Raw genomic sequence first — 13,405 nt, forward strand, 5'->3', positions numbered from 1 at the left:
AAATAGAAACGGAAGGATAAAGTAGAAAGAGGCAAAGAATTAGGCAAAATAGAGAAAGGGTGAGAAATAAGAAAAAAGAAAGGAGACATTGAGAGAAAAAGTAGAGAGGAATAGAGAGGAAGAACATTAGAGAGGGAGAGAAAAATAGAGATGGACTAAGCGACAGTCAGAGATAGGAAGAAAAGAGGAGATTAATAGAGAATTGGAGAAAGAGAGATAGAAAGAAACAAATCGAGAGACAAGAAAATAGGGACATAAATAAAATAGGAAGAGAAAATAAGAAATAGATAGCGAGTTAAAAAAAGGAATGAGAAAGGAAGAGAGGTGGGGAGACGGAGAGAGAAAACAGTGGGAACAAGAAAGCGGGAAAAAGAGAAATAGAAATAAAGAAAACAGTGAGAGTTCATACATTGTTTTCTGGTCCTTGTCTTCGACTTTTCATTAAGCTATTGATTACAAGCCCGAGAGCTTAGGGAAACGAAACTTTTATCTGCATTTTACCCGATGGATTGCAATAAATTGCTGTTCGGTCACGACGAGTTGGCAGTTTAGAATATGCAATGCTCCCTTATTTAGTGATCATGATTTAGAGATGCCGGTGTTGGACAAAGTTAAAAATCACACAACACCAGGTTATAGTCCAACAGGTTTAATTGGAAGCACACTAGCTTTCGGAGCGACGCTCCTTCATCAGGTGATGTCCGTGCGGACACAGGTACACACAGACGCGCACACAGACACCCACACACACCCTTACAGACACACACAATCCCACACTCACACATGCACCCCCTCACAGACTTAAGACACTCTGCACACACTTTCTCATACTCACAACGCCCACCCCAGACAGACACAGACAAAGACTCACATGCATACATATATTTTGTGGGGTGAATTTGTACTTGCAGAGTTACATTGTACTTTGCTCAACTCAAAAACTGCATGCATTCATGTAGAACTCTGAGCTCAAAAACTGCATGAATTTATGTAAAACCTCTGTTATCTCACTTTTTAGATTAGAATCAATCTAAACATCAGGTCATAGACAGAGAACACGGGGGCTAACACCTTCAACATATTGTCTAGCTATCACCATTGTTAACAGCTAACCCGAGAATGCAACTTTAAAAAAAGGTTTTGGGATTTACACATGAAAGAAGTGAAACTATCACTGTATTCTAACAGATGAAAGGCTTAATTGACAATCAATTTTTCAATGTGTAATTTCAGTTACATCACATTGTAAATTTTTGCTATAAATTCTGTGTTACGATCGAGCCCTCCACTACCACCTGATGAAGGAGCGTCGCTCCGAAAGCTAGTGTGCTTCCAATTAAACATGTTGGACTATAACCTGGTGTTGTGATTTTTAACTTTATTTAGTGATATTACTGTACAGTCATTAGCCGCAGGCTATGGCGAACGTTGAAATTCCCACAGATATCAACATGGCAACATAAAGTTCTTATCTAGAGGGGATTATAGATTAAAGTGTGACAGTCAATAATTAGTATTTTGGTGTAATTAGTTGGGCCTGTGGCGTTGGACTATGGGCGGGCTTCTGTGGGGTTCCAGCCAGAGCCAGAGATCTGATTGAAGCTGGTCGCGGTTTGATATTTGTTTAACCCGAAGACTGAGGCCATGTTCACCTGAAGTTCTCAAATAACACTATGATTAATTTTTTCACCTGCTTCCCACTCTCAGGATCTAATCAGACTGTGATATCAATATTCCTCATTACTGACTGCTCATAAATCCGCTGTTAAGTTGTCCAATAAACTGGGGCTCATTTTAACAGGAAGGTCAGAAAAACCTAGTATGGCGCAACATAACTGCAGTATCAATGATTGCAACTTTAACCCTTCACTCCCTGCATTAGACTCGTGTTTTGACAATTTCAATGTACTTTTTTTCTGGGGGGGGGGGGGGGGACGAAATTCTACAATATATACTGGAAGAAATGTGGCACTGCAGTTCCTTTTTGAGGAAAAAAGTTATCAACATTGCAGTATTTTTTTCAGTTAACGTTAACAATGCAAAATACATGGTGAAGGAGTTATAATGTAAAGAGAAGGAGCTACTGAAATTCAGCAAGTCTGGCAGCAGAGAAAGAAACAGACTCACAGAGAATCACAGTGGACATTGTGTGCATTAGGTCGCTAATTTAATTGCTAATTCCTCTCTTGCCCCTTGCTGCTCTCTTCCAGCATCTTCTGCATTATATATTTCTAAAGGAATGACCCCATTGCAATTCGGACGTGTCCCAGGAGAGATCTTTCAATACTGGCGAAATCCCGAAAATCCATTGACAAGTGAGTTTTAAAAAGGGACAGGCTTGCACTTCTGTAGCCCATTCACAAATTTGGGAAGTCCCCAAGTGTCCTCCAGCCAATGCAGTACTCGTGAAGTTGCGCTATGAGGAAATTCGGCATACAAATACTGACACAGCAAGACCCCACAAACAATTATATGAAAATAACCAGATAAAGTGCTCGTGTGATATTGACATAAGGAAAAATATTGTCCACACACCACAGATTAAACCCTTCCGTTCTTTCTTAAAATGGCATGGGATCTGGGTTTAAGTTTATCGGCAGCACCTGGAACATACTGCACTGAAGTATCAGCCTCAATTCTTGCCCTCAAATCACTGGGGTGGGATTTAAATCTACCACGCAGTGACAAGAATGCTACAGCCTCCTTCGGAGGACCCTCAAATACTACGCAACAGATTGGCATTTATATAAATTTCCATGCAGTACAGTATTGTACCATGCTTACTACTCCAACTATCAGAGACTGCCTACAATTATCAGCCCACTGTAGGAGTCACTTCATTTTAACTGCTCAAGAACAACATTAATGCTTCAAAGGCAAGCAATACATCAACAGATACACATTACTACTAATGCATTTGCAAAGTTGCTATAGCCACCACTCATTAGAGAGAGTGATGACTGATAGCACTTTAAGCAGAGGGTGACAACACATCAGAAAGAGGTGAGATTGTGAAGGAGAGTTTTGCATGGCAACTTCGGGTGGTGAGGGAATTGAACCCATGCTGTTGGCATCATATTGTATCACAAACCAACCGTTCCACCAACTGAGCTAACCAAATCTTAATGCAATGGCAACATATTAATAAGTCAACTAGTTTATAAGTCTACTAAAATTTAAGGACTACTTGTTCTGAAGACCCAAGTTATATAAAGGTGAATTATTGGAGGATACAATATATGGAAAGAAAGGCTGTGTGTTGTTTGTGTTTATGTGTGTGAGGGAGAGAGAAAATTTGATTCAATTTGTGAGTGTGATAAATACATTTTCACAGTGAGTGTGTATACAAGTCAAGCTGAAAGGTGTACAGAAATACAAACAGGACTAAAACTGTTTTCCAGTTACAGATATTAAATTAGCTGTTTGACCATCACCAATGAAAAGCTAAAAGTATGGATCTTTTTAATTGCAATTGCAAGTAATGGACAGAAAGTACATGTTAGTAATGATTGTTCATTGAACAGAAATTTAATTAGCAATGAGTTGAAGGGTTATAGGGAGGAGGCACAAAAGTGAGTTAAGGCTGAGATGAGACCAGCCATGATCGTACTGACTGGTGGTGCAGGCTCGAGAGGCTGAATAGCCAACTCATGCTTGTACTTCTTATGAATGAGTGCAGTTAAGTGAGGGAAGTGAGGTATTGTGATTCCACATATGAGTGTTTGATCAGTCACAACATGAGTGTGCAGAAGTGATTAAGAGTCTGTGTAATTCTGAATGTGTGTGCAGAACAAAACAAGTTGTGTTTTCTTTGTCCTCATTTGGTGAGTGTCAGATTTGATGAGCGAATGTGTGAGTGTGAGCCAGGTGTGTCTGCATGTGAGTGACACAGAGACTTTGTTCAGGAGTTAGTGCTGACTAATGGAAATCAAAATGAAAAATATGCTTGGAATCAGAGAGGGTGCCAGTGTGCTGTGAATAATATAAACAAGATTTTGATTGACATGCAGATGTGCTGCAGTGATCAGTTAAACTGATAGTGTTTCTGTCATAGAACTTAGATGAATTACATAGAATATGTAATATTGACTCTAGGTGCTTCATGTCAACTTTTACATTCCATTTAAGTCTCATTCCATCCTTCCTCGTCTATCACATACCAGCCTAACACTAATGTACTTATTTAGCTTCGAGAGTGTGGTGCTAGAAAAGCACAGCACGTCAGGCAGCATCCGAGGAGCAGGAGAATTGACATTTTGGGCAAAAGCCCTTCATCAGGAGTGAGATTTGTGATCCAAGTGGGTGGAGAGATAAATGGGAGGGGTGTGGGGCTGGGGGAAGGTAGCTGAGAGTGTGATAAGTAGATGAAATTGGGGGTAATGGTGATAAGTCAGAGAAGAGGGTCTGCCAAGGACATGCAGGTCCCGGGCCTCCTCCATCGCCACACCCTAATCACCCAATGCCTGGAGGAAGATTGCCTCATCTTCTGCCTTGGGACCCTCTAACCTCACAACATCAATGTGGACTTCACCAGTTTCCTCATTTCTCCTCCCTCCACCTTATCCCAGATCCAGCCTTTCAACCTGGCACCACCCTCATAACCTGTCCTAACTGTCCGCCTTACTTCCCATCTATCAGCTCCACCCTCTTCTCCGATGTATCACCATTGCCCCCCACCTCCATCTACTCATCGCACTCTCAGCTCCCTTCCTCCTCGCCCCTACCCCCTCCCATTTATCTCTCCACCTCCTTGGCTCACAAGTCTTATTCCTGATGAAGGGCTTTTGCCAAAAATGTCAATTCTCCTAATCCTCGGATGCTGCTTGACCTGCTGTGCTTTTCCAGCATCACACTCTCAACTCTGATCTCCAGCATCTGCAGTTCTCACTTTCTCCTACTTGTTTAGCCTTTCCATAAATGCATCTATACCATTTATTTCAGCCACTTCTTGTGTCTATGGGTTTTACATTTTAATTTTTCACTAATTGAAGGCATTTCTTCAAAATTCTGTTTGTTTTTATTGGTGACTATCAGGTATTCATAATCTTCCATTGTGCCTTTTCCCACAAATGGAAGCACACTATATTCAGTCTAAATTATAAAATTATAATTTCAAAAAGCATAATGAGGTTATCCAATTGTCTTTTCCTTCAAGAGAAAAGGAAAACACCCGATTTATCCTTTGTCTAAGATATGAGGTCACAGTTCCTTGTAAATATTTTTTGCAATCTCACCAGTGCCTCTGTATCCTTCCTCATAATATAGGAACCAGATCTGTACACAGTAATCCAAGTGTGGTCCAAACAAGATTTGATTCAAGTTTCACTCAATTCTTGGAACATTGATCCGTGGGTTCAGACATCTGTTAGTAGTATTTCATCAGAAATGTAATAGCTAATGGAAAAGGCCTCAAATGTAAAACTTAAGCAGATCTACATTTTATGATACACCGAGATTCTTTCATAATATTGCAAACTCCAAATGCAGCTAAGGATGTTATAAAACAAAATCTGGAAGAAGAACAGAAAGACTTGCATTTATATAAAACTTCCCTTAACTACAGAGTAACCCTCCACTCTTTACTATAAAATAAGTACTTGCACGTTTGAAGAGTAGCTAATGTTGTAATCTAGAAAATGAAGTGACCAATTTGAGCACAGCAAGCTCCCACAAACAGCAAAGTAATAATGATCAATATCATATTTCAGTTATGTTGATTAAAGAATAAATATTTGCAAAAACACTAGAGATAATTTCCCTATTCTTTTCTTTTAAATAATGCCATGAGATCTTTGAATCCAGCTAATGGGATAATGGGTCCTTAGTTTGATGTTGCAAGATAGCATCTGAAAGATAGCACCTCTAACAGTGCAGCACTTATTCAGCATGCACTATCAAACTAGTGCTTTGTGTTCAAATTGTAGAGTGAAATATGAATTCCACACTTCTTGAAACATGGATGAGAAGTCCAAAGTCTAGGTGGTCTGTATGCAGAGAGGTTGGGAAGAATATGTCTAGATTGAACCAAAAGGTCATTCAAGACACTAAAGGCCATTCTTGTTGTGCAAAGGTGCTTAGCTTTTTGGCCTTTGTGGATTTCAGGGATGTTAGCCTGTGTATGCCCAGATGCATCTGAGAACACATATAAAGATTAATTTCATGTCCTGTTGACATCCATGGATCATGGACTGCTGATACCAATGGATCTTGTTTATCAGATTTAAATTTTATCTACTGTTGAGTCAACAGCCTACTAAACACTGCTTTTTCCAAAGCGCTCACAGTTTAACAACTGGTGAATCAGAAACATAAACGCAAATGGAATGGAGTTGCATGATCTCTAATGGCTAGATTGGCAAGGTGTGTGGGCCAATGTTTGGAAATCTCAGCTGTAGCACACTAACTCTCTCATCACATCATCTAGCAGCATTCTGAAGGACCACACTTGGCAAAAACTCATCACTCTCTGAGTCAAGCAATTCTTCTTGATGTTGGTTTCAACTGATACAAATATTTATGTAATGGGTGCAGATTTAAATATAGCTATTGGAGGGCACAGTTCTTGTGCTCTTTCTCAAAATCATGAGGGGTTTCCTTCAAGTGAATAAGGAGGAATTGTTTCCATTGGTGGGTGGGTAGCTAACCACAGGATACAGATTTAACACAACTGGTGAAAAGAACCAGAAGGGAAAAGAGAGACATTTCTTTTTGGAACAACAGGTTAGTTGGGGTTATTGGAATATGATATTTGAAAACCCTATAGAAGAAAATTCAATAGTAATTTTCCAAAGGGGAATAGGATTTGAAAAAGAATGATTTGCAGATCTATGGCTAGTGGGGAGCTACACAGATGTAATCGCTGTCTTTTGTGTTGTAGAGATTAGCGATTCAGTCGTGGAAATTATAAATTTCCTCACCTTCCTATTCTTCCAGCCTTCCTGCAATCTACAGATCTCTGAAACCCAAGTTTGATATCATTCAATCATTACTCTTCAGTCCAGGTAGTGTTCTGCACTGAGTGAGCTTAAACTTGGTTTCTTAATTACTAATCATTTTTAAAAAAAAATACCAAGCATGTATCGTGGCATTGATCAGCTTTCAGAGGAATCTGACATTCAACACATGAATAAAACTCTAAGCTTGTCATATGTAGCAGTCAACATCAGTCTTCATAAATACCCAGCAACACAATGACTGCTGTCTTATAGATATCAGACATTTACAGCATGGAAGTAGGCCATTTGGCTCATTGTGTCTGCATTTGCCCACAAGTAGGCCATTCAACCTAACTCTACTTTCTGAAGTCTTGCAGGTGACAGCACTTCAACTTCATATCCAAGGACTTTTGAAATATGTTGCAAGTTTCTGCAAACACCATCTTTTCAGACAGGTTTATGTTACTTCCATGATAATTTTGACAAGATCGATTCCAAAAGGTCTTACTTGCATCTTGATAATTATATCAAACAAACTCAACAACATCAAGTAGGGAAGGCTAATATAACAGCATGAGAAACAGGAACAAGTGTAGGCTATTTGGCCCCTTGAGCCTGCTCTTCCAATCAAAAGGATCATGACTGAACTAACATTTCTCATGTCCACTTTCCTGCATTTTCCCATGACTTTTGATTCCTGTTTGGATCAAGAATCTATCTCACCCTTAAATATAACAAGGACTCTGCCTCCACAGCCCTCTGTGCAAAGGAGTTCCAAAGACTCACAACCCTCAGAGAGAAGAAATATCTCCTGTTAAACTGGCACCCCTTAATTCTGAGACTATGCCCTCTGGTTGTAGACTGTTCCATGAGGGGAAGCATCCTCTCAGTACTTACCCTGTCAAGCCCTTAAAGAAGCTGAAAATGTGTTGCTGGAAAAGCGGAGCAGGTCAGGCAGCATCCAAGGAGCAGGAGAATCGACGTTTCGGGCATGAGCCCTTCTTCAGGAACGTCGATTCTCCTGCTCCTTGGATGCTGCCTGACCTGCTGTGCTTTTGCAGCAACACATTTTCAGCTCTGATCTCCAGCATCTGCAGTCCTCACTTTCTCCTCGAAGCCCTTAAAGAATCCTATATGTTTCAATGAGATCACCTCTCTCATTCTTTTAAACTCCAATGAGTAGAGTCCCAAGCTGATTAACCTTTACTCATAACAATCCTTCCATATCGGGAATCATCTATACATCAGTATAAATCACAACATAACTAATATTTATATGCATTTGACCCAGAATGTTGGATATTCACACCTTCCCACTCTCACTGATCCTTACCCTATCCAGTTGTCTCCCCTAGCTAGATGGGATAACGATTGCAGACATACCACTCCTCGACAATATCATCCAAAACTATATCAGATTTCACTTATATGAGCATGAGATTCAGTTCAATCTCGTCGCCATCTCCCTCAGTGCCTCCACCGCCTTCAAATTGCTGTGTGGCTGACATTCTATTTTGATGTGCAGTTATTTCCTCCACATAAGTATCGAGAAGAACAAAGCTATTGACTTTGGGTCCCATTACATTCTTCATTCCTTATCCATCAACTCCATTCCTCATCTTAACAACTAACTGAGACTAACTCAGACTGTGCCCAAAGCTGAAAAATGTGTTGCTGGAAAAGCACAGCATGTCAAGCAGCATCCAAGGAGCAGGAGAATCGATGTTTCGGGCATAAGCCCTTCTTCATTCCTGAAGAAGGGCTTATGCCCGAAACGTCGATTCTCCTGCTCCTTGGATGCTGCCTGACCTGCTGTGCTTTTCCAGCAACACATTTTTCAGCTCTGATCTCCAGCATCTGCAGTCCTCACGTTCTCCTCAGACTGTGCCCAACCTTTGTACCCTTTTTATCGCTGACGAACATGTGATCCCACATTAACTTCATCCACAACCTCTCCCTCCTTCAACCTCTCTTCCAAAATATTTTGCAATCATCTGCTCAGAGATATTTTGCACACCTCTGAAGCAGGTGTTACTTGAACCCAGGCCTTCTAGCTCAGAGATAGGGATATTACCAGTGCACCACAATAATCCTTCTCATGTTGCCCCTAGGTATTTTCCTAAACAACCTGCAGGAGATGTTATTACACACCATTGGAGCAGATGGGACTTAAACCCAGGACTCCAGACTCAGAGATAACAAGAGCACTTCAAGCTGCCCCTACCTCTTCAACCTAAATTTTGGTAACCTCCACTTAATTTCATTTTGTTCAACAAATTTTGTTTGACAAATAATTTTGTGAGGCTTGTTTTACTAATTTGTTTCCCTTCTTTAATGCCAGGCCATTTTCAGAAGGCAATTCAGAGATTAGCCTGTCATTATGGGTCAGAAGACACATATAGGCCAGATCGAGTAAGGGTGGCAGATTTACTTCCTTTATGAACCAGATGCATTTTTACAAAAGTAAATGAAAACTTCAATTCTGGACAATTCCAGATTTTATTTAGTGTATTTAAATTTTACCAACTACCATGGACTTTAGCCTGGGCCTCTGGACTGTAAATGCAGAGATATTAATCCAGAATTTCAGATAATGTTCTGGGGACAATGCCATGGCAGACAGTGGCATTTGAATTCAGTAAAAACTTGGAATTAAGAGTCAATGTGGCGATGTCCACATTCCATGAACGAATAAAAAGAAAACCACCATCCAAAGATGTGACAATGAATGCCATTTGTTGTTAAAGAAGCTGATAGGACTTGAACCAAGCCTCTTGGCTCAGAAGTAGGGACATAACCACTGCACCATAACAGAGTGGAGAGAGAATCCTGTAACTGGACATGAAAACACTTAATACATTTCTGCCTTTAACACTGAATTGCTACTTTGGGTGACTGGGTTATATTTTGTAATAGTTGATGTTTAGTTTACAATGAAGACCTGGTACGGGCAAACACCATGAAGCTATAGAGAGGGTCAAGAGAACTTGCAGGGGCCTCAAGTCAGATTTCCAGAGAGAGAAAATTCCATTGGAAAACGTGCTCATTGGAAGCAAGGGCTGCTTGCATGGAGGGATGTGTGAATATTTATTGATTCTATCACTTTAATTAACAACAAAAAAGACAAATGCTGAAATAAAATCTGGAAACATTTGAAATAGAGCTTTTCCCTGTCGCAGGTACCTGGGGACAGGCGTCACGGTCCAGTTGAAAGTACTGCGGATGCTGGGCATCTGAAATAAGATCAGAAAGTGCTGGGAGGAACTCAGCGGTGTCTGGGCACCATCTGTGGGACATTCTGCAGATCTTGGGCGAGTCACCGGCATGACTCTGAGGAACTGTTTCACCTCTTTGATCTTTTAGAGGGGTAGCACGGAGTTGCTTGGCTCGGAATTTCCCTTTTCCCAGTTCACGTATCAATTTCGTGCCATTTTGCATTTTTCTGTCCGGCCTTTGAGCAGTTTTAACAGAAACACGCTCCTGTAATGATTGGAAGTTTTAATATTTTGAAATTCCACTCTCGACGTTCGTATTTAACCCTGTCCGTTTTCTACGCGTCCTCTGTAATCTCCCTCTAACGTTGTTTATCTATGATTTGGAGATGCCGGTGTTGGACTAGGGTGTACAAAGTTAAAAACCACACAACACCGGGTTATACTCCAACAGGTTTAACTGGAAGCACTAGCTTTCGGAGCGCTGTTCCATCATCAGGTGGTTGTGGAGCATAAGATTGTAAGGCACAGACTTTACAGCAAAAGTTTACAGTGTGATGTAACTGAAATGATGAAATTACTCATCTGGTGGTTGTCAATCACCTGAAGGAGCAGCGCTCCGAAAGCTAGCGCTTCTAAGTAAACCTGTTGGACTATAATCTGGTATTGTGGGATTTTTAGCTCTAAACCCATTTCTCTTCACCACTCTCCCTGTCTCTTTCTCATCCACTTTTCTTTGACCTCTTTCTCTGTCTCTCTCTCTCTAAATCCATCTGTGGAGGTGCCAGTATGGAGCAGCGCTCGGAAAGCTTGTACTTTTAAATAAACGTGTTGGTCAACAACCTGGTGTTATGTAATTTTTAACTTTATCTCTCCCTGGCCCTTTTCTCTTTATCACCCTCCATGTCTGTCTCTCTAACCCCATTTCTCCTTCACCGTCTCTCGGTCCGTCTCTCGCTAACACTACCTCTCTCGCTTCCTCTAACAGTTTCTCTCCAACTCTATCTGTCTCTCGCTCTAATCTCATCTCTATAATTCTTTACCTGTTTCCCTCTGTAAACCCATCTCCCTCTAACCCTTTCTCTCTCTCTAAATCTATTTCTCTTTAACCATTTCCTTGTTTCTCTTTAATCCCACCTCCCTTTAAGCTCTCTCTCTCAGTAACCTTTCTTCAACCGCTATCGGTCGCCCCTTAACTCCATCTCTCCTCCCTGAAACCTCTTCCTCTAATCTCTTTCTAGGTACAAACCCGTTTATCTTTAACCCTGTCTGTGCCTCCCGTCTCTCTCTGACCTTGTCGTTCTCTTCAACCTTTTCTATCTAACCGCATCTCTCTCTCTCTCTTCCTCTCTGACCTGTTTCTTTCACTCTAACTTGACAAAGCCTATCACGCTCAATTTCGGGTGTGCGCGGGTATATGACCACATTTCCTCAGCCCACTTGCTCAGTTCCCACTTTCACTCGACGTTTCGCCAGTTCAATACATTTTCCGGTCACTCAACTTGCTGCTTAATGCCAAGTCTTAAAATTAAATCCCTGGTAAACCGCATACCCCTGACAGGTTTAGAATTATGTCAGCCTGCCTGCAACCGGAGTTCAAGCAAGGACGGCGAGAGATATAAAAAACGCGTCTCTTGGCAAATATTTGATGTGCTTGAACTTCGCTGTAGGAGATGGACGATTCTGTGGCCTGTTCAAAGTTGAATGGAATCAACGTGTCATATGTTCAAGATGTTATAGAAGTTTTATGAGGTCAATCAAAGTGCTCCAGATAAGGCCTCGTTTAAATATGAAGTGTATCAGCAAATTATTAAACTCAGGATGTGTACCATCTCAAGAGCCGCAGCATTTAAAATGAACCATAATAACAGCCGGGCCCGTTAAGAGTCGTTTTGTTACTGCAGGAAATAAAAGTCAGAACTCAGGGGCCGGTTAGCTGTATAGCACTAGCATTTCCAGTAACTGTCGCCTCAAACTTCACTTCCACCATAGAAAGGTGTTTATGTTGGAAGGGGAACAGTGTTTCCGTCTACTCTCTGTTCAGCCCATTTCCTCGCGCTAGCCTGTGCGTGTGTCCGGGGGTGGGTGGTCACAATATCCTTAGTGTCCGCTTCCGATGCGACAGGAGCAATGTCTAAACTTCAACTCACCCCCAACCCCTTTCTAAGCCTGTAAACGACGCCATCATTGTTTCCAAACATAGTTTCACTTCGACAACACACGCTCCTAATGACTCCTGTTGAGAGGGAACAGTGTAAGGGAAACTGCAAAATCAATTAGACTCTCGCCAGAAGTTCACCCTTTCTCTCAAAATTATTATTTTTTTCGCCCGAACCGTGAACTTTTCTCTCCTACCGTTTCAGTTCCATTGCCTTTTGAAATATGTGACTTCAGGTGCGCATGACACCGTATTACAGCCTAGCAGCGTTTATTTGCAGTTAAAGGATCACGTGCCGGCGACCCCGGATCATTTAACATCAAGGATAGAATAAGAAATCAAGGTTGGGTCTGTCCCACTTCAACTGCACTGAATGGGCGAACATTCACAAAAAGTTCAATGCTCCTGTCATTACAGGGTTCTAAAAGTGCAAACTCACCTTCGGTAATCCAAAACAAGTGATATATTTCTGACCCCTCGCCACCCCCAAAAAGCCTTCATCCTTACTGATAATTATCTGTTACTTTCCTGTACTTTTATAGGTCTCACTCCCTCCTCACAATTCTGAATTTTTTCTATATCCTTTTCCGTCCCCTTCACAAAAATCTTTCGGCTTTAAAAAGTTAAACTTAATGTCACCACACCATTTACCTCTTTACCCCCTCTTTCCGTTCATCTCTGGCGAGGCCCTAAGCTAAAGATCACGTTTCTCAGCATCTTCCAAAACCATGAACACCTCCACCAAAAAGGACAACGGCAGCAGAAACATGGGACTACCACCCCCTGCATATTCGCCTTCAAACCACTCACCCATCCTGATAGAAAGTAGATTTTAGATTAGATTAGATTACATTACAGTGTGGAAACAGGCCCTTCGGCCCAACAAGTCCACACCGACCCACCGAAGCGCAACCCACCCATACCCCTACATTTACCCCTTACCTAACACTAGGGGCAATTTAGTATGGCCAATTCACCTGACCTGCACATCTTTGTGACCATGGGAGGAAACCAGAGCACCCGGAGGAAACCCACGCAGACACGGGGAGAATGTGCAAACTCCACACAGTCAGTCGCCTGAGTCGGGAATTGAACCCGGG

General features: G+C 41.5%; 1 long non-coding RNA gene across 1 annotated transcript in view; it reads left to right on the forward strand.

Annotated features, from left to right (window-relative positions):
• The window catches only part of LOC122552226, a 19,518-nt gene extending 9,319 nt beyond the window's left edge, over nt 1–10,199 (forward strand). Inside the window, exons 2-3 of the long non-coding RNA XR_006312327.1 lie at nt 9,047–9,178; nt 10,115–10,199. This is a non-coding gene — a long non-coding RNA (uncharacterized LOC122552226). The remainder of the gene's footprint in view (nt 1–9,046; nt 9,179–10,114) is intronic.
• Nucleotides 10,200–13,405: the final 3,206 nt, after the last annotated feature.

The sequence above is a fragment of the Chiloscyllium plagiosum genome, chromosome 8 (genome assembly GCF_004010195.1).
Source record: "Chiloscyllium plagiosum isolate BGI_BamShark_2017 chromosome 8, ASM401019v2, whole genome shotgun sequence".
NCBI classification, from domain to species: Eukaryota; Metazoa; Chordata; class Chondrichthyes; order Orectolobiformes; family Hemiscylliidae; genus Chiloscyllium; species Chiloscyllium plagiosum.